General features: G+C 32.9%; 1 long non-coding RNA gene across 2 annotated transcripts in view; it reads right to left on the minus strand.

The window, feature by feature from the left end:
- Positions 1-6,024: 6,024 nt before the first annotated feature.
- The window catches only part of LOC143679328 (uncharacterized), an 81,727-nt gene continuing 65,877 nt past the window's right edge, over positions 6,025-21,874 (minus strand). For both annotated transcript variants that reach the window (XR_013173658.1, XR_013173657.1), the window contains 3 exons: positions 12,208-12,260; positions 8,080-8,178; positions 6,025-6,392 (listed from right to left, as the gene is read on the minus strand). This is a non-coding gene — a long non-coding RNA (uncharacterized LOC143679328). The remainder of the gene's footprint in view (positions 6,393-8,079; positions 8,179-12,207; positions 12,261-21,874) is intronic.

Genomic DNA, 21,874 nt, shown 5'->3' on the forward strand with positions numbered 1-21,874 from the left:
CCAAATCTGTGATCAACTGATTTTTGACAGGGTCCCCAAATCCACTGAACCAGGATAAAATAGTCTTTTCAATAAATGGGCATAGGAGAACTGGATATCAATAGCCAAAAGAATGAAAGAGGACCCTAATCTTACATCCTATACAAAAATTAACTCAAAGTGGATCAAGCCTCTAAATATAAGAACTAGCACCATAAAGCTTCTAGAAAAAAATGTAAGGAAATATCTTCAAGATCTAATGATAGGAGGTAGCTTTCTAAACTTTACACCCAGAGCATAAACAACAAAAGAGAAACTAGATAAATGGGAACCTCCCAAAATACTTCTGCATCTCCAAAGACTTTGTCAAAAATGTGAAGAGGCAGCCAACTCAATGGGAGAAAATATTTGGAAATCACACATCAGACAAAAGATTGATATCCTGTATACACAAAGAAACCATACAACTCAACAACAACAACAAAAAACAACCCAATTATAAAATGGGCTAAAGATATGGATAAGCATTTTTCTGAAGAGCAAATACAGATGGCTCAAAAGCATGTGAAGAGCTGCTCATTTTCATTAGCTATAAGGGAAATGCAGATCAAGACTACAATAAGATACCACCTCATACCTATATGAATAGCTACTATTAAACAAGCGGGAAACTACAAATGTTGGAGAAGATGTGGAGAAATTAGGACACTTATGCACTGCTGGTATAATGGTGTAATGTATAACTGTATAATGGTACAGCTGCTATGGAGGACAGTTTGGCAGTTCCTTAGGAAACTATGACCCAACAGTAGCACTACTTGGTATATACACAGAAGAGCTAAAAGCAGTGACACAAACAGACATTTTCCCACTGATATTCATAGCAGCATTATTTATAATTGGTAAAAGATGGAAACAATCCAAATACCCATCAATAGATGAGTCAATTAACAACAAAATGTAGTATATACGTATGATGGAATATGATGCAGCATTAAGACAAAATGATGTCCTGAAGCACATGACGAGATGGATGAGACTTGAAGACATAATGCTGAGTGAAATAAGGCAGACACAAAAGGATAGATACTGTATGATGCCGCTTTTATGACCATGGTAAAGGTGAAATTAGAGGCCTATAATACAGAATATAAGGATCTTAGAGATGCATAGAAGCTAGAGATCGGTGGACAGTTAGGTAATGAGAGCAAATGTAGATAGAAGTTAAGGCAGTTCACTAGTATGTCTGTAAGTAATATTACCATATTGAAGATGAACATGATTGAAAGGGGTTGTACAGATCATTGACCCACTGATTAACACTAGAAATATAAATAGGTACTTGCAAGAACTGCTTCAAAGATATGATTCATGTACAAAGAGTGGTTAAGTCCAGGATACAGGATGAAACTGCTATTGAAAGCTATGGGCTATGTTTAACTAGAAAACATCAGCAGTACCACAGCAACTCCAGGGTTAAAACATAATGGGGGCGGGACAAGAGTTAAGGGCAAGTTTAGATCTCCTATTTGGTGAGAATGTGTTTGCTGGTTATCTTTCTCTTGGGAGCAATGAACTTATCTAAAATTGAGACTGCTGATGGACTGTGGACTTTTGGCATTATTATATACATTATTACCTAATGTGTACAGGTGGCTGAAGGATGGACTGGTTGAGAAGTAGATTGGTGAGTGATGGTGTATACTTATGATCAAATATTATGTGGCCACAAAAAGAAATGAAGTCCCAAGGCATGCATTGATGTGAACAAACCCGTGGGACATTTGGTGAGGCAAAATAAACCAGAAATTAAAGAACAATTATTGTTTGGTCTCATTTAGAAAATTTTTATAAAGAGCAGGGGCCTAGATTGTAAGCTCCTATAGCAGAGACATTTAGTATGGAGTCATAATTGTTATTTCTGGATTTTGAGAGGCTGTCTTATACATGTATAACTTGGTGTTTAGAGATGAGAATAAAGACAACCAGGTCAGGACTGAGGTAATTCAGAGCACAGGGGGGAAGAAGACATTTTCTATACTTTAGAACTGCACCTTCCTTTTGGTCCATTGAGACCAAAGGAAGAAAGATTTTTTTGTCTGAACCTAAATTTTCTATAGCACATACTCTAACTCAACCTGTCTGAACAGCTCATTTGAACAATCAAAATACAGGGAAGCCCATAATAAGAATGAGGGCCTTTAATCCTGTTCAGCTTAATGTATTGGCTGGATATATCCTAGAATATATTAAGCAGATAATCAAAAAGTGTTGGCAAAGTCTCTTGAAAGATGGGAGAAAAAATATGGGACTATTAAACTTTGCCATCAGGGAAAACCCTGATACTGTGTCAAACATCAGGGACACCCAAATCAACAAGTCAAGCCTTTGATCTTGAGGCTTGCTCTGGGGAAGCTTACGTATGTAACAGAGAAGCTTAGCCTACCTATAGATATGCCTAAGAACCACTTCCGGAGGACCTCTTCTGTTGCCCAGATGTGGCCTCACTCTCTCTAAGCCCAGTTCTGCACGTGAAATCATTGCCCTCCTCCCCTATGTGGGACATGACATCCAGGGGTGGAAATCTCCATGGCGACATGGAAGGTGACTCCCAGGGATGAGTTCAGCCCTGGCACCATGGGATCAACAATTCCATCTTGACCAAAAGGGGTGAAGAAGTTTAACTAATAAAGTATCAGTGGCAGAGAGTTCAAATAGAGTCAAGAGGCGACTCTGGAGGTCACTCTTAGGTAAGCTTCAGTTAGATATCTGCTACCTATCATAACTTGCCAACCCCCAACCAAAACCATTCTAGACAATTCTAAGGAACACCTAGGGCAGCATAACTTTCCAGAAACCTACAACCTCCAGATGGGTCCCTGTACAAGGAAAGTCCTGAAACCTAGAGGGCCCAGCCTCTCCAGAGCATCAGATAGTTCCAATTACCTACCACATATTATTGACAATCCCTTCCAACATGAAAAAGTTAGAATGGCCATAGACCAAATACCCCTACATAATGGGATAGAAAGATCAAAGGTGATGGTGGAGTTATACAGAGAAGATAGGATTTAACAAATTAATATGAATGCTGAATCATTAATTAATATTTCTTTTAGTCTCCAGTATCTTAGAGCAGCTAGTAATAAAAACTTAAACTCGTGGAATGGCAATCCACACCAAACCCTGAAATCTGTTCTACAATTAATTGTGGTGATGTGCTTTGAAATTTATTGCTTTTTTGAATATATGCTACTTTTCACAAAAAGGAAAAATAAATTCGATTGTGATGAGAAAAAATATTTATTCCTTCTAGCCTCCTGGAGCTCCTAGAAGGAATATCTAAGATGATGATGTGGTAGCTCATAGCAAATTCTGGGATCTGTCCTGTAACTGCTTGTTGAAGACTGCTTTATTTGAGACGTATTGCTTTTTTCTTTTTTTTGCTTTGATATGTGCTATAAAATGCAATAAAAAAGTTAAAAAAAGCAAAAACACTTATCAGAAGTTTGGCCACAGTTTTTTTATGCAAGTAAATTTCATGATTAGCAGCTACAGGAGCTCATACAGAGTGGACATGTAAGTAATGTATACTCAGGAAATTGAAAATTTGTCGGAGATATCTATATGAAAATGATAGTGTAGTTTCATTTCCATGCATAGAATTGAGGAATAGAATCTATTGGTGCATAGCTTATATTGGAGAAGACAGACCTGGGATAGTCGTTGGCTAGTCAGGGAATTAAAACAAAACAAAAAACCAAAAAAACTCTCAGTAGTCTACTATGAGTCCAGGTAAAACATGTATAATCATGAGTTCTAAATACCGTCATTACATACCAGAGGAGCCATCTAGAGGTAATGAAATCTCAAGATCACTGCCCTCGATCTGATGTATTAAACATTATGAGAAATAATGAAAAAAAAACAGAAGAAGGAGAAATTTGTTGCTTTTAGTTCAACATTCAATAGATTATATTAGACAGCATTCAAAGCTAGAGTCAGTGGGTCCACAATCTCTGCAGTTATAGAAGCCATAAATGAGAGAAAATGAGAGTGTTTGTGAACAAAATGTTTACTTCTACAAACATGGTAAAGTTTTGTAGTTTTTCAATCCAGAGGAAATAATAGACCTTTTAAATCCATCTCTGTTCTTGTGAGAATTAAGGAATTTTTACAGGTAGGGAAAGAATAATATTCGAATGAAAATGATGAATTCTCTATAATGCACCCTTCCAACTTGTCTGAATCTGATTCTATTAGAGATACTTTACAACTCTGTAAATTATACATAACTGACAGCAATGCAATTTTTTGTCTGTCGACGTGCACATTTTGTTCTGTTTACTAGAGATTCCATTGTTTTTCCTCCACTCTGTGGAAAACTATCAATTTCGACTCCATTTAAATATTAATTTTAATATTCCCAATCTATACATATGTCTGTGGTTTTGATTATCTTTTTAACATCTGCTTGATTTTTTCATGAGTTGAATGAAATCTTTAACACATGCTTAAAGATTTTCCTTTCTTCTGGAAATGATTTTCTCTTCTTCTGAAAATTATCATTTTACAGGTCACTCTTTCTGAATCCTTTTCTGCATGAAGTAGAAAGTAAATACTGATAACTCACTACCTCACAATGCCCATGATAAAAAGTGTTTTACTTTCCTTTGATGTCATAAACAAAGGAATAGGCAGAAAATTTCATATAATCTCTTCTTCCTACCCTTTCTCTATCTGCTGGCAGAAATCAACAACACACTCCTTCATAAAGTATAAATTATAAATTTCCTGTTTGTGCACACAGTGATGTCTTTCATGAAGAATTCAAATAAAAGAGATGAATAAAATTGAATGGTTCTTCTTTGCAGACACCATGTAATTTCTGGACACTATCATGGGTTCGAATTTGATGTGAAGATCCCTACTTCATTTATCAATGGTTTTATTGCTTAAACACCTGGAAAGGGTTTCTTTTTTCTTCTTCTTTCTTTTCCCCCACTCTTTGTTGCTTGATAAGCCTTTCCAAAATAGTGAGACCATCTCCTCCCAGGACCACAGACCAGGCGCCCTAATCACAGTCAATACATCGAACTGAACAATGAACAATCTCATCAAAATAGCAGATTGGTTGTGGAAGTCAAGTATATTTAAACTAATTTGCTACATTCATTATTAGGTACACAAATCAAGTGAAGCTAAATATAGAAAAAAATAAAATTTGTAAGGAATGGCTAGTGTTGTGAGTCTGAAAGGTTAAAATCAGGTAAAACAAGAAATGTGGGTATTAATTCCAATAAAATCCATTGTCTCTAAGTAAGAGATAATTTTAAAAAACCTGAGCTTTTCCTGTCTTTATTAGTCCACATGAGGAGAAAACATATCGCAAAGGACATGAGGGACCACTTTCTAGTGACGTTCCATGATGGCAGTAAGCTGATCCGACTACTAAACTCCCATTGATTTCAAAGGGACTCTCTGCTCAGATCAGCTCTGTAGAGATACAGCAAAATGAGAAATTCACTCACAGATCCTTAACATCAAATATGCTTGAATCATCTTTTCTAACACAGTGTAATATAGAATTCTCTCAGGTTTTTTTTTTTTTTTTTTTAAAGGAGAATTTTCTGTATGGTTCTCTTCAACATGAAGTTGTTTTTGCAAATATTCCCTCTGATCCATTTTCTTATAAATAATTAATTCCTTCTTTTAATAAAATGTTACTGAAATTGTATGTGGGAAATAGAACTCACCATCATATATTTTGAGAAAATAGTTTCATCAACTAAGAAAATAAATCATCGATTTAGTAGCCTAAGCGATATAATTTCCTGTTACTGTGCAGTGCAAAAAATCTATAGGGATACGTAGATGCAGTTTAGAAATTCTTCAGGTTTGTTTTCTGTTTTGTTTTTGTTTTTTCAACTGAATCTGTGTATAGTGACAGGGGTCTGACTGAAAATCTTCACCTACCAGATTACAAAAATATATGATAATTCAAATTTAGCCTCAAAGAATATAAAAACCACTGTGTATGCCCTTCATAAAAAAAAAAGTTTAATACTGACTTTCCATTCTGAGGTATGCTTAGCATCACTGCAGAATGCTTCCTTAAAGAAACTTAGCAACAAGTAAACACATATAGACAGAAATAAAGATAAAATTTCGATGTCTTCTGTGAGCGGTGTAGAACCCTCATGGACGGCAGCTTTTGAAATATGCCAAACCTGGTGCTTCACAGTTTCCTCAGCCATCATCATTATCACACACTATAGGCATTCTCATAAAATTTCCTGGTGTTTATTTATAGTTTTAAACTTCATTTCTGTCTCTATATGTTCATTGTTTATTCTGTTTGTAAATAGTTCTTGAGATCACTGTTCACAATAAGGATTCCCATTGCTTCGAGCCTGGAATATCAAAGACATGCTATCAACCACTTTTTATTCATCACATGATTAGTGGAATAAAACTTAATTGCCATGAACTCAAACTTAAGTCCTAGATGTATAATTGACAACCAAAAGAATTCAAAAACACAAAAACAAGGGGAATCAGTATCATATTCATATTTAAAAAGAATATCCATAAGGGTTAATTGACACACATTATATATACATATGTGTGTGTATATATATATACACACATATGTATGTATGTAAAATAAATTTATTACTTGTTAAACATTCTTGCAATCATATTTTTCATCTTGCCTATGAGAATCCTTTTTTTTTTCCAAGTTCAGTGTACCCCTCCAAAATAATAGTTTATATTTTAAAATATCAACAGGCTGTGTTTACCAAAATATATATATATATATATATATTCTTGCTCAGAAATGATGGGGCTATTTTTTGTCTTGATCTATCTTTTGAACAGAGAAATCGCATTGATTTTATGATAAGCTGCAAGGGGCACAGATCAAGATGAAACAAGCCTAGCACTACTGAGAGCTGCCGGGATGCAGACATGATTTCGTATATCACTGTGATCTCTTAAAAAAGAACAATAATACATAATATTTGGGAAATTAATAGTATGCATTTTCCTTTGTTTATGCACACAGTGATGTCTTTTATGAATCACTTTCATGCTTCTGAAATGTGTTTCATGATGACTTGCAATTTTTCTTTTCTAATGAAACTCACTCTACTGAACTCAGTTAAGAAAGCAACATGGAAAATAGAACAACAATGGTACTTGTTGTTTTATTAATTCAGTACATTATGTAAGATAGTTTTCAATTAGTTTAAAAGTGTATTTTATTCATTTGCTCAACAATCCATTCATTCAATGAACTTTTCTGTAAATATATAAGGTTCTGTTTATTAGACTAAACATTGAGAATATAAAGATTATTAAGACACAGTTTAATGGTTAGGGAAGTTCAAAACCAAAAGACCTTTAAGTAAATGATGAAACTATTCAATATCTGGGCCGTGAATTATGGTAGCTACTAGGATGTGTGGTCACTGACCACTTGAAAATGTCTAGTAAAACTTGAGAAACTGATATTTATTTTTTACTTAATTTTATCTAATGTAAAGTAAATAGTAACATATGGCTAGTGGTTACCATATAAGGGAGTGCAAATATATTTGATACCCTGCTAGAAGACTCTTCCTTGCTCTCTATTAATGACTCTCTAGATGGTAGGAGAAGAGTTCCTAGAGGGCAAGGTAACACAGTAAGGAGACCAGTTAGGTGGCTATTGGAATAATCTAGATGAGAGATGAAGATGGCATGTACCAGAGTGATAGCTATGAAAGTACTGGTAGGTTATAGAATTCTAGATATGTTTGGAAAGTTTGACAGGAATGATTTGCTTTTACTAATGAATTGGATGTGGCTTATGAAAGAAATGATTAAGAATTTTGGTTTTCCCAGTTTGTATGTCAGTTTTTCATTGGAAGTATCAATTTAGGTTTCTATTTATAATATATTTTTCCAAAAATATGTTTTGTTTAATTCAATTGAACCAATACTTTTTAAACATCTACTTTCTGTCAGAATAAAGTAAATGCCTCACCATATGTAAAGATGAACACAAATTGGTCAGGACTGCCAAGACATCTATTATCAATATTAAGTACTTACTTTTTTTGCTTTTCATTGTTTTAATTCACTTATGAACATAAGTTCAGTAGAATTAAGTTGCAAATTAGAGGTGTGTGAACATATCATAATGGTTCATCACTGAGGAAGGAAACAAAAGAAATTAATATGACATTTTATTTGCTTATGAAATTATTACAGATTTTCATATACATTCCAAATTTCTTTATATTCTGCTAAAATATTTAAATTTAGCTTTATATCATTGAAATAAAATAATCACCAAGCAAAAACAAAAGGATAAGAGCCTCATAGTTCATTTTTATTCACAATTTTAAAAATTTTTAAAATCATTCATTCTTAGATATATTAACATAAACAAGCATTTCTGAACTGCATCAACACCAAACTATTTAACATATTTTGGCTTTGTTTTTAACTCCTTTGCATTTTTTTTTTACTTTTCTAATTTCCTCAAAACACAAAATGTCTGTAAAATTTTAAGTAACAGAAAATTGCATCAAGTAATATTTACATTAGAAAATTAAATAAAATAAGTAGTCATTACAAATTAAATAAAACCACATCTGTGTGTGAATACACTCTCACTAAGCTATTTCAATCCAATATTCAAAAAAAACAGATAAACTGCTGCACTATATTACAGGTAATTTGTGAATAGCATTTAGCATAGTAATCACTGTTCTTATCATCATGCAAGAGTTACTTATTTCTTTTATGAGATTTTATCCATACCACTTTGACTTAGTATTTTTCTTTCAAATAATCATTTTTCAATGAATTCTCTATTAAATTTAAAGGCTGTTTTTTATGACCAAAACATGGGTTTTCTTCAAAATACAATATCTATAAAAATCTTTATCTATATATTTATCTATATACCTAGAAAATAAATATATAAATGCATAAATTAACAAACATGCTTTATATATCTATAAAATATCATCATGGCTCAGCCTCATGAATTTACATCTTTACTTTTTAAATGAGTATGCTACATTTTCATCTTAGATATATTTAACACAAAGTTTTTTGACTAACGAATAATTGTTCCATAGTGGTTATTATTTATTTACAAAAATTAAGTGCACTGGAACATCAAGGATAAAATTGCTTGTTCTACAGAATTTGAATGATAGTTGTTCTTGAATAAACTCAGAAATCTAGAAACTCAGAATAATATCTGTATCCATGGTACATCAGAGACCAGTCTATTAATTTGCTTAGGAATGTTATGAGGGTAGATCTCTAAAACCCTTGATTGAATGTATAAGCATATCACCTATTTTTTTTTGGGGGGGGGGGGCTTTATACCATGAGGGGAAAGATACTAGTGTATATATTGCATGAGGTTGCAGTAAGAGGATGAGTTAGGAAAAATCAGAAATGCGCACATACCCTTTGTGGATTAAAAAAGAGAATAGTAGACTAAATTATTTTTAAAGCATCTTGCATGAGAACAAAAATAATTTTGAAAATTTAATGCAATTTTCACAGAAATAATTAAAATTACATCTTTCTAAAATAATTTTTCAATAAAGAGTAATGAAGTATATCTCTATACTTTTCAGGATTTCATAAATATAATGTCCCAGTGGAAATTATTTATCTGATTTTATGTCTTTAGCAACAGATGGGATATTTCCCAATCATTATTGTATGTAGTGTTTTTATCTAGATGTCTTTCCTTTTCATATTTAAATGTGACTGTGCATGATGCTAATAGAAATCAGGAAATACAGATATTCAGTGTAGAACACTAGAACCATTGCTACTTCTCCAGTAATTATCCTATAGAGAAAGAATGTAGACACAGCCATTTACAACACATGTACCACATGGAAACCAGATACGGTTCATATATAATCTCACTTGCAGGTATTAAAATAAAATGAAAGTGTGAATTGGAAGAATGCAATTGACATAAAGTGTATCGATAAAGAAATGATGATGGCTTTAATTGGTTTTTCTCCAAATGTGGTCTACAGAACTTCTGATTTAGAGCCATTTGATGTGGTTGTTTAAAATATAGAATCAAAGTACCTAGCATGTCCACTAATTTATTATCTCTGAGCATGGGATCTGGCCACCTGCTTTTAAACAAAAATGCACCCCTGTTACATACAATAGCTCTTAAGGTGCACTAAACTTCACTATCTAGGAATTTAAAATATTTGTAAAATATATTTTGTAGAATTTTATAATACTTATTTTATAAACTTCCATGTTAATTTTGGTTTTATGATTTACACGAAAGATGGCATTTCATAAATGGGAATTGAGGGAGTCAATATGGATTTACGAAATATACTAGCTTTTACCAGAATACCATGGATCTGAAATACTTAAAATGCATCTTGTTTTGTTATGAAAGTACCTTGTAATTTTAGATAGCGTGTAATCATTACCTCTCTCCATTAAAGTTAAAGAACAGGAAAAAATGTGCTATTTACAACACCCAACCTGATTTCCTTGGATGAAACAGTTGAATCTGACAGTCTTTTGTAACTGAATACTATTCGTCCCTATCAGGAAAACAAAATTCAAATATGCCCTCTATAGAGATGAGTTATCAAATGTTTATTTAGAAGCTAAAACCTTTCTTCATCTAAATCATATTCAAAAGTCTATTGTAAAAAGCACATAAAAGGAGAACAACAATCTCCCTTCTCTCTGCAGCTGCCACTAAAATGTTTTGTGGGGCCCTCCATAGCCCTACACTTCTAAGTATATTTGAAACCCACCCTTCTAAGTATATAAGCAAAGTAAAATTCCTTTAGCATGTATGTAGTTAATGAAAATATATTATATAAGATATGTGTAGAAAATCATCATTATGCTGCTTATACTGCATTAAAGCGTAAAAATGGCTAGGCACGCGGACTTGAAAATATGTACACCTGGAGGCAATTCATGCTTCTGCTACTTATTTTCCTCAACTATTATATAATAACCATTGCTATTGTTAAGCTTCTCACAAACTTCAATCTGAAAATCACATTGATTTTGCCTCTCTAGAATAACACAACTAGATACTGTTATACATTTATTTGCACTTAATTACAGGTAACTTGATTGACCTTCAGCCTACAGAAAAATTGTCTTCCCATGGTGTAATTAGAATATAAAATCATCTAAAGCTCTAATTCTAAAAAAAAAAAAAAACAAACAAAATGGCAGATCTTCAATATCCTTATACACTTTTCTAAAAAAGTTTCAAATATATGTATATATGTATATATATTAACGTGCTACCTGTGTGTTAGTTCCTCTTTGAACTAAATTACTTTGGGAGTAACGAAAAGCGACCTGCCATGCCGTGACCCACCCTCTCCTAATCCTTTTGGTTACTCCCAAATAACTTAGTTCAAAGGGAAACGAAGACACAAGTAGCATATTAATCAATATATAGTGTACATTTTTTGAAACTTTTTTAGAAAAGTGTAAAATTCAAGTTCTAGCCATCAGAATTGAAAAGCTCTAAGTTACTGAATAAAAAACTAATAATCTTTCTTACTCTTAAAAAACATTTTGATAACAAAATTATGATTTAATTTTAAAGGTGTGTATACATAGTGTTATTATGAGTATATAATCATATAAGGATATCAAAAATAACTGATTTTATTTTTCTAATATATAAATGACTAAATATTTTTAGACTTCTACTTTCATAAGAAAAGTGAAAATATAATTGGACATAAAGCTTAGAAAATGTTCTAAAATACTCTCTCTAAGGAAGTAGTTACTATAGGAGGTGGTATCCTCAAATGATAGAAGGATTATTCAATAACCACAAGCATGACTTACATGAGAGCAAAAAAATGAAACAGGAATTATAAACTCAGTAAGAAGCCAGAAAACAGTGTAGACATATGCCACTCACTAATATAATGAACCGAAACTACATATACAAAAGCCTCCAAAAGAGAAAAGGATGTGATTCCCACTTGCCACTCTAATTCCAAAAAAATACAAAAACCATGATTAACAGCTACGAATAATCCCCCCAAATGAAGAGTGTTTAATAAAAAAACATTACTCACTGGACACTGAAACTTTAATTACATCCACAAACAAAAGATGATTTTATCACGGTGAGCTAAAAAAATAAATTGTTTTAATTTTTTCAGCGTCATAAATAATTACCTTAGATGACAGGGTGTATGGTAAATTTCTTCCAGGACACACTATGTAAAATGCTGAAAAAAGGAAATTATGGTATGAAAACTATATATTTATAAAGGAAAAACTGCATTAGACTTAAATTTTCCAGAAGTCTGACATTTTCATGCATTAAGACTAATTGATTTTCAAAGACTTGTTTAGAGAAAGGAGCCAAAATTGGTGACTTTTCCTTTCATCCACATAACAGTTAATATCCAGGAACTAATTTCTATTACATATAGTAGCATGATATTTTGTATATTTATTTAACAGACGCCAGAATATTTTCGTATATTGTGTTTTTCTACTTAAAAGGAATAAACAATAAATTTATGTCAATTGATGACGCTGAACGTTGAACATTGGGGAATTTCATTGCCCTCTGCTTATTCTATTCTCTAATTTATTTAACCATGGGAGGAAATTTTAAAAGATCAGAGGTTGAGTCAAAACACTAAACCCAAGAATCTGTGGTTTAATCCTCAGTGTCCCCATGACTCCTCTCCGTAATGACAATGTTTCCCCATTCATTCTTTATAGATTTTTTTTCTTTTAACTTTTCTTTAAATTCTTTTATTTTCTTGTTGCCTTTTTATTTAATATGACTGAAATAGCAAAGATAATATGGGGGCATGTCGTGTGTTCCATTTACCTAGTTTTCTCCAATGGTTACATTTCATATGAATAGAAAAGAATATCAAAACCAAGAAATGGACATTGGTTGAGTGTGTGTATACAGTTCTACGTATTTTATCACATGTGGATTTGTATAAGCATCACTGCAATCATAGTGCAGAACTATTTTATCACTACAAAAATCTCCCTCTTGTTACCACTTATACATCTGAGCAACCATTATAAGTCCCAGCAGCTACTAATATATTTTCCATCTTTATAAATCTGCCATTTTGAGACTGCTATATAAATGGAATCATACAATGTGTGACCTTTTTAGATTATCTTTTTGCACTCAGCGTAATATCTTTGAGAGCCATTCAAGTTGCAACATCTATCGCTATTAATAGTTCAGTTGTATTTATTGATCAGTAGTATTCTATGGAAAGTGTATGCTGAAGATTGTTTAACTGTTTTAGTTCCCTAGACTGCTAAAGCAAATATTGTGACATGGGCCAGGTTAAACAATGGGAATTTATTTGCTCACTGCTTGAGGCTAGGAAAATCAAGGTGATGTTTTCTTTCTGAAGACTAGTATCCTGGAATTGGTTGCTAGCAATCCGTGTTCCTTAGTTTGTCACATGGAAATGCCCATGGTGGTCTCTATTGACCTCTCTGTTCTCTTCCAGGATCCATTGAATTTCATCTTCTGGCTATTCCCCATGGCTTTTTCTCCACCCAAATTCCATCCTGCTCATAAGGGGCTTGAGTAATAGGATTAAGTCCCATCCTGATTGAGATGCTCCACACCTTAACTAAAGTAACCTCATCAGAAGGTCCTACTTACAATGGAAGCACAGTCACAGGAAGGAATTCCATTTATGAACGTGTTTTTTTTTTTTTTTTTCTGGGATACATAGAGTCTCAAACCACTACACTCCACCCTGGAACCTGAAAAGACATGTTCATTCTATAATTGCTTATTTCCAATAAGCTAACATTCTGAGATACTGGGGGTTTAGACATAAGCATATATTTTGGACGGACATAATTCAACCCACACCAAGCAGCTCATATGTTAGAGTACAGGTTTTTGTCTGGACAAATGTTTATGTTTCTCTGGGCCAGATATCCAGGAGTTTGCTTGTTAGCTGTATATAAGGATATGTTTTAGCATTATATTATTTTATTTTTCCATGAGCAATGTATGCCAGATCTACATTGTTGCCTGCTTTTGTCATCACTTAAAAAAAAATGTTTGGCTGTTCTGATAGCTGTGTAGTGACAGCTCATTGTGATCTCAATTTGCATTTCTCTAATGGCTAATGATGTTGAACAAAGAAAAAAAAATGAAAATATTCATGTGTGTAGTTATCATTTTTATATACCCTTCAGTCTCCCCATGTATTTTCTGTTTTCTAATTGAATTTCCTGTTTTCTACAGTTAAGTTTTGAAAGTCTCTATATTTCTAGATATTAGTCTTTACCCAGCTATGTACTTTGCAAATACTTTCTGTCTGTTGCTTGTATATTAGCCTTCTTAATATGCTATTTTTAGAAGAGTGAAAAATTATTTTGATGAAGCTCAATTTATTTTTTTCTTTTGTGATCATGCTTTTGGTGTCACATCTAAGAACTCTTCACCAAGTCCTAGTTCCCAGTGATTTTTTCCTATATTCTCTCCTAAAAGTTTTATATGTTTATGTTTTATGTTTATATAGGGTGTCTGGGTTAAGTCAATGTTCATTTCTTACTTTGGATATATAATTACTCTACCATCGTTTGTGCAAAGGCTTTCCGTTCATGACTGAATTGCTGTTGAACCTTTGTAAAATCATTTGGGTAATTGCACATTCCATTGATCAAAATATTTATCCTTTGTCAATGCTGTACAATCCTGATTACTATAGCTATATGATAAAATTTGACATCAAGAGAATTTTCCCAGTTTATTCATTATTTTAAAATATTGCTTTTGCTATTATATTTTCTTTGTCTTTCCTTCTACATTTTAAAATAATCTTTATTTCTACAAAATGCTCTGATGGAATTTGATAGGAATTTTGTTAAAAGTGTATATAAAATTGGGGAGACTTGGCATTCTTACTATGTTGAGATTTTCATTTCATGGACCCAGTATATGTCATCATTTATTTAGATCTTCCTAAATTTCTTTCATCAGTATTTTGTAGTTCACAGAATACAAATCCTGTACATGCTATTTAGATATACTCAAAATATTTCATTATTGGGTGATTGTAGATGGTATCACGTTTTTTATTTCAATTCCCTGTATTCATTGCCAGTACGCAGAAATGCTTTTTGTTTTTATTTGTTGGTGTTGTATTTTTTTTTCTTGTTGGTCTGTAACTTGTTGAACTCAATAGTTATAAAAGTTTTTATTTCTATAGATTCCTTGAATTTTTTCATGTAGTCTACATGTCACCTGCAAAAAGATCTGCTGGCTACAAATTCTCTTAGTTTCCTTCATCTGAGAATATCTGATTTCCCCTTTTTTCCTAAAGGATAAGTTAACTGAATATGCAATTCTGGCATGATAATTATTTTCCTTCTTCACTTGATTAATGTTTTATCATTTTTTCTGACCTTCATGTTTCTTATTAGAAATCCATGTCATTCAAACTTGTTTTCTTCTATAGCTAAAGTATCTCTTTTTCTGAATTCTTTCAAAACTTTTCTTTGTCTTCAATCTTAAGAAGGTAATTATGTTATGCCATGGTATGCATTGGGTTTGGATTTATCTTGCTTGCAATTTTCTTAGATCTTGAAACTTTGGTTTAAGTCTTTTACCAAATTTGGGAAAATTTTAGCCATTATTTCATTCTTTAAGAAGCACTGAAAGTTGAATCAGAGGGAAAAGAGGGTCTCCATCCCATATGATTTGTCAGATCTTTTTTTAAACAGAACCATATACAAAATGACCTATAACTTTCAAAATTATCTCTTTTATTTCTGTGTATTTCTGCAAATTAAATGTTTTTATAATGCAACTTTAATACTGTCACAAAAATCAGTCAAGAAAATAGTGCCACAAAAGGAATTTATAATATTCATAACTGAATACACAAAACAATTTTTAGTTGAGTTAATACACTTTATTTTTATTTTATTATTTTTTACATGGGCAGGCACTGGTGAGTTAATCTACTTTATAATATGGCATAATTATTTAAATAAAAATTTGTTATATATTACCCAGAATTTATAAATCTAAGGAAAAATATTTGCTTACACATTTTTTAATACATAGTTTGTAATAATTTACTAGTAATTTAAGTTAAAACTATATTTTAAATTACAGTTTATGGAGTAAATTCCCATGCTGGATATGTAAATGAAGTGTTTTTTTTTCTTGTGTTTATATCCAGAACACATTCAGTTATATTTAGTATGTGCATATATGATATATAAAATAATAGCACCATATTTACTTAAATAATAACTTTCCTTCTGAAGTGGTCTCCACTCTTACCAGTATCTTCAGTTTTTTTCAATCATGAATTTTTATTTCTGTTAGCATAAATTTATGTTGTGACATCCTTGTGAGGCTTTGAAGGTGTATGTAACCCAGAAAAGAACATGTTCATTTAATTCATTCCTGCAGGTATAGACATGTTAGGTGGGATATTTTGAATAGGTTATTTCAGTTGAGGTGGGTCTTAATTTTCTTACTGTAGTCCTTTATAAGAGGATAATATGCAGAAAAAATGCCCCAGAAAAGTTTAGAGTGAAGGACACACAGAAACTAAGAGAGCCAGAAAAGCTAGGAGAGAAACACGCAAACTTAGAGAGCAAGTCCTTGAAGCCAGAAGCTGGAAGCCACTGTGAGAGAAGGTTCAGCAGATGCAGGCATTTGCCTTCCCTTGTGACAGAGGAGTTTCAAATTGCCAGCAGCCTTCCTTTAGGGAGAAGGTATTGTCCTGCTGATACCTTAATTTGGACATTTTCCTATCCTTAGATCTGTAAACTTGTATGTAAATAAATCCACATTGTTCAAAGCCAGTCATTTTCTTTTATATTGCATTTTACCAGTTTTAGCAAACTAAAGTAGTCCTCTATCTTAAAGAAAAAGAAAATCCCCTGAAATAAACTTCTCTTTACTTCCACTCCCTATTTCTATATTCATCAGAGCAATAATTTTTGAAACCACAATCCATAGTTTCTTTCTTGACTCTTCACATTTAATTGTTTCATCAAACAGTATGATTATGTTTTGACTCTCACCACTCCACTGAATTGCATTTATCAGGTTGATTAAAAGCATCCCCGCTACTTCATACAATATTCATTTCCATTTTCTTACCATATTTAACCTCTCATTTGCCATGAAAGGATATGATAAAGTTACCCACATGCTCCTTAATGAAATAATTTTTTCTTGGCTTTCTTGATGCCAAACTTGCCTTGACCTCCCCTTATCCTTTTACTATCTACATTTAATATTATTTGCTAGCTCTTTGGTAATATTCTATTAGTTGGACGTCCAAGGACTTCCTTCTGGTTTCTTTATCTTCTCTATCTGAATGGCGAAATAAATCTTAAGTGAATCTTTGAGGGATGCAGAAAAGCTGATTCTAAAATTTAAATGGATGTAAAAAGGACAAGCACAGTCAAAATAATCTTGAAGCTCTATCGCTAAATTACCTGTAGTCACCATAATAGTGATTTTTGTTCATTTGCGATTTTATATTGTTTTGTTTTATTTTATTTTTGTAAAGAAAAGACAAAAATTGAGGCAGGCAGACTTGTTTGCTTTATAACTTTTGAAGGAGATCTTTCAGACATGCACATAGTTAGGGATGTACAGGATAAAACCTGAGCCTAATCATGTGAGAGAATACTGTGATAACTATTATTCTTATTCAGATCAGGTTTGAAATCCAAGGCCACTTATGACTAATCCATAGAAAAACTGGTGCTTAGAATCACTTGAATGATGATAAAAGAGAAGATAATAACACTTTATAATCAACACTGTGTAATCAACTACATCAATCCAGAAGAGAATCATCTCTGGTCCCAGGGAATATTCTAAAATAGAACAAAGTACATGAGAATAGAGTAATTGGTGACAATAACTCATTTTCAATTCCTACTTTGTCTTCTATAAAAATTACACATGCCATTTTCCTTTTTGTTGCTTCTTACTGTTTGTTTTGTTTGATTTTTAAAAATTTAACCTGGAGTTAAAGTTGCTCCATTCAAGCCATATACATGTGAGTGTATAATTTTTGTAGTTGTTCAGTATGGCATGTTTCCTTGAGAAATTATTTCAGCTGCTTCAAAACAATGTCTTCAAAATACCTGTAACACCATAGTATGCTATTTTTTAAACATAATTACATTGTAGTGTGTGTAATATCCAGAATCATTAAAATCATAAAACATAATTATTTGTCTTTGTCAAAGGTGTACCCCAGAAATAGTAGGCCCCAAATAATTTTGTAAAGGAGCTTACAAATTATATGCTTGCACAAGCTACTCAAGGTGCGCATTACTTCCAGAAGAGCTTAAATTAAGCTTATTTTTATTGGATTGTCCTCATGTTCATGAGCAAAACATGCAATGATAAATTTCCAACATCCCTTAGTATTAAAACTATAATACCCCCAAACTAAATAGTTTATGTATTCATCACTGTCAATAGAAAATAATGGATTTAAATGATTTTCCTGCCTCCTTACATTTATTTCAAACAATAGATAAACTGTAAATTTAATTGTTTATGACAGAGATTTCCAGTTTCAAGTTCAACATGTAAACAGCTGAAAGTCATCATTCCAGTTTTTATAAAAGAAAATATTGTACAATCTGCATATCAATGAATCAAATCAATCAATTTGCAAATCAATGAATTTTCTTGGATTCATCAGAACTGGATTTGCAAGGAAAAATGTCACTCCAAAATGTGGAAAACATTTAATCTGGAAAGCTACAGCCAAGATCTGCTTTCCTGCAAAAGAAGTTTCTAGAATGTACTGGAACATTTAAATAGTAATTTTGCTGAATTTCTGGAGGTTCAGTGTTTTAGTTTATTAAAGCTGCCAGAATGCAATATACCAGAAATGAAACAGCATTTAAAAAGGGGAATTTATTAAGTTGCAAGTTAACAGTTCTAAGGACATGAAAATGTCCAAATTAAGACATTTAAATTAAAGGTTGCCTTCACTCAAGAAAGGCTGATGCTGTCTGGAACACCTCTGTCAGCTGGGCAGGCACCTGGTAACATGTGCTAGCTTTCTCTCCCAGGTTCTTCAGTGGCTTCCTGGGGGCATTTTCTCTCATCTTCAGTTTCCTCTGGCTGTGTGGGCTCTAAAAATTTTTCCGAAGTGGTTCCTTCTTAAACGACTCTGGTAAGCAAACCCACCTTGAATGGGTGGAAACATATTTCCATGGAAGCAACCTAATCAAAAAGTACCACCGTAATTGTGTGGGTCACATCTCCATGGAAACAATAAAAAAGATCCCATCCAGCAATATAGAATGAGGATTAAAGAACATGGCTTTCCTGGGGTGCATAACAGTTTCAAGCAGACACCTTGAGTGGGCTATCTAGGCAGAGAGAAATTTCTGGAGGAGACATCACAGTTCTAGCTGGAACTCAGGCTTTCATGGGTTTTACCTAAAGGAACTCCAACAAGTTCTCACAGTGGATAGCAAATGAAGATCTCTCATAGATAAGGTGGGAAGATGGGAAGAACAGACGTTTTGAAATACACACAGCATGTTCCCCATAACAGAAGCCTATTTTCTAGGAAGAAAGACTTTACCAGAGATTTATCCAACCAGGGGAAGAGCATTTCTCAGACCATAGCATCTCCAGTTTCCTTGTCTCACCTAAATGTGGGGGAGAGGAAGGAGCTAAGAAATACTGAAGATGGTCACATCTCAGAGATGAATGTCTACTAAAAAAACAGATTCCATCAAAGATTATAGAATACTTCCTGTCCCTTACAATTTACCACCACACTAAGAGGCTACAGTGTAGTAGGAGTGGATTATAGATTAATGAGTGCAAGACAAAGACTATTCATCAGGAGTTCTTAAGGAAGGCCAAAGAAAAAGGGGAGACAAAACATCAGAACAGAATTTCACAGCCTTGGGAGCAATCATTAAGGGTAGTCCATCTCCTAGCCAGATTAATATAAGGCTTTATACAAAGACCTCTTTTCCTCTGTTTATATGTTCATATTGCTTATAACATCATTTCAAAACAATTTTACAATGCATGCTCAAAGGCAAACTAAGTAAAACCCAAAAAAAATTAGCAAAAATAAAATAGTTTGAAGTGGTTAGAAACAGACTCAGAAGTGACACAGATGGTGGAGTTATCTTACATGGAATTTAAAATAACTATAATTAATATGTTAGAGGCTCTGATGGAAAAGTAGATAACATATAAGAATCTATGGGTGATGTAAGCAGTAAGATGGAAACTCTATGAAAAAATCAAAAGAGTATGTGAGAAATTAAAAACAAAACACAACAGTGTAACCAGAAAGAGGAATGCCTTTGGTAGGTGCAGTGGTTTGAAGCTGTGTTTGCCCCAGAAAAACATGTTCTTAAATATAATCCATTCCTGTGATTTTAAACTTATTGTAGGTAGAATCTTTTGATGAGACTACTTCAGTTAAAGGGTTAACAACCTTATGCAGGATGGGTCTTAATCCTATTGCTGGTGTCCTTTGTAAAAGGAATGAATACAGAAAGAGATTAAGTAAGAGAAAGAAGGATTGGAAGAGAGGAAGGAAAGAGAGAGAAAGGGAGAGGGAGAGATAAAGAGTGAAAACCATGGGGGGAAAAGCTGAAATCAATAATCAATGAAACACAGAATGGGAGGATGCTTCTGTGTCCTCTGCCATGTACCAGAGGAGCCAAGAATTACTGGCAGCCAGTCTTCAGGAAGAAAGCATCACCTTGGTGATGCTTGATTTGGACATTTTCTCAGCCTGAAACTGTAAGCTAATAAATTTCCATTGTTTAAACCAACACATTTATTGGTGTTTAAACAGCCTAAGAAACTAAAATAGTGGGCTCAACAACTGGATATGGTCAAGGAAATAATTAGTGAGTTTGAAGACAGTTTAATAGAAAATTCCAAAACTGAAAGGCAAAGAGAAAAAAGAAAACAAAACACAACAGATCATTCAAGAAATGTGGAAAAATTTCAAAGGATACAACATACACATATATAGAATTGGAAGAGGTAAAAGCATGTTTCAGAAGAAATATTTGAGGTGGTAATGGCCAAGACTTTCCTAAAATTAATGCTAAACACCAAAACATAAGTTCAGGAAGCTCAGAAAATATTAAGTCTGAGAAATACCAAAAATTTTTCATACAAGAATATTATATTCAAACTGTAGAAAACCAAAGGCAAAGAGATTATCTTAAAGAAGACAAAGGGGAAAAATAGCAAAATACTTTACCTGTAGAGAAATGAGGATAGAAAATTCAGAAGACTTTTCATCAGAAACCACGTAAGCTAGAAGATATTGGAGTGAAATATTTACAGTGTTGACTGAGAAAACAGAACAAAACAAAACACCAACTTAGATTTCTATTTTTCATCAGAGACCAAGGAGGCCAGAAGGCAGTGGGATGATATTTTTACAGCATTGAAGCAAAACAAAAATAAACCTGTCAACCAAGAATTCTACATCTGGCAAAACTATCATTCAAAAATGAAAGAAAAATTAAGACATTTCTAGTTAAATAAATGCTGAGGGAGTTTGTTGCTAGTACACCTTCCTTACAAGAAGTGCTAAATGGAGTCATGCATCATGAAATGAAAGAGCAGAAGAGAGTAACTTAAAGCCATGTAAAGAAACAGCTCCACTAAAAGCAAGTACATAGGTAAATATAAAAGTCAATATTATTTGATTTTGGGTTTTTAACCCCTCCTTTTCTTTCCTACATTATTTAAAAGACAAAGGCATTAAAGAAATAATAATTCTATGTTAATGGCTACACAATGCATAAAGATGTAATTTGTGACAACAATACTGGGAAG

Source organism: Tamandua tetradactyla, chromosome 4, assembly GCF_023851605.1.
Source record: "Tamandua tetradactyla isolate mTamTet1 chromosome 4, mTamTet1.pri, whole genome shotgun sequence".
In the NCBI taxonomy this organism is placed as follows: Eukaryota; Metazoa; Chordata; class Mammalia; order Pilosa; family Myrmecophagidae; genus Tamandua; species Tamandua tetradactyla.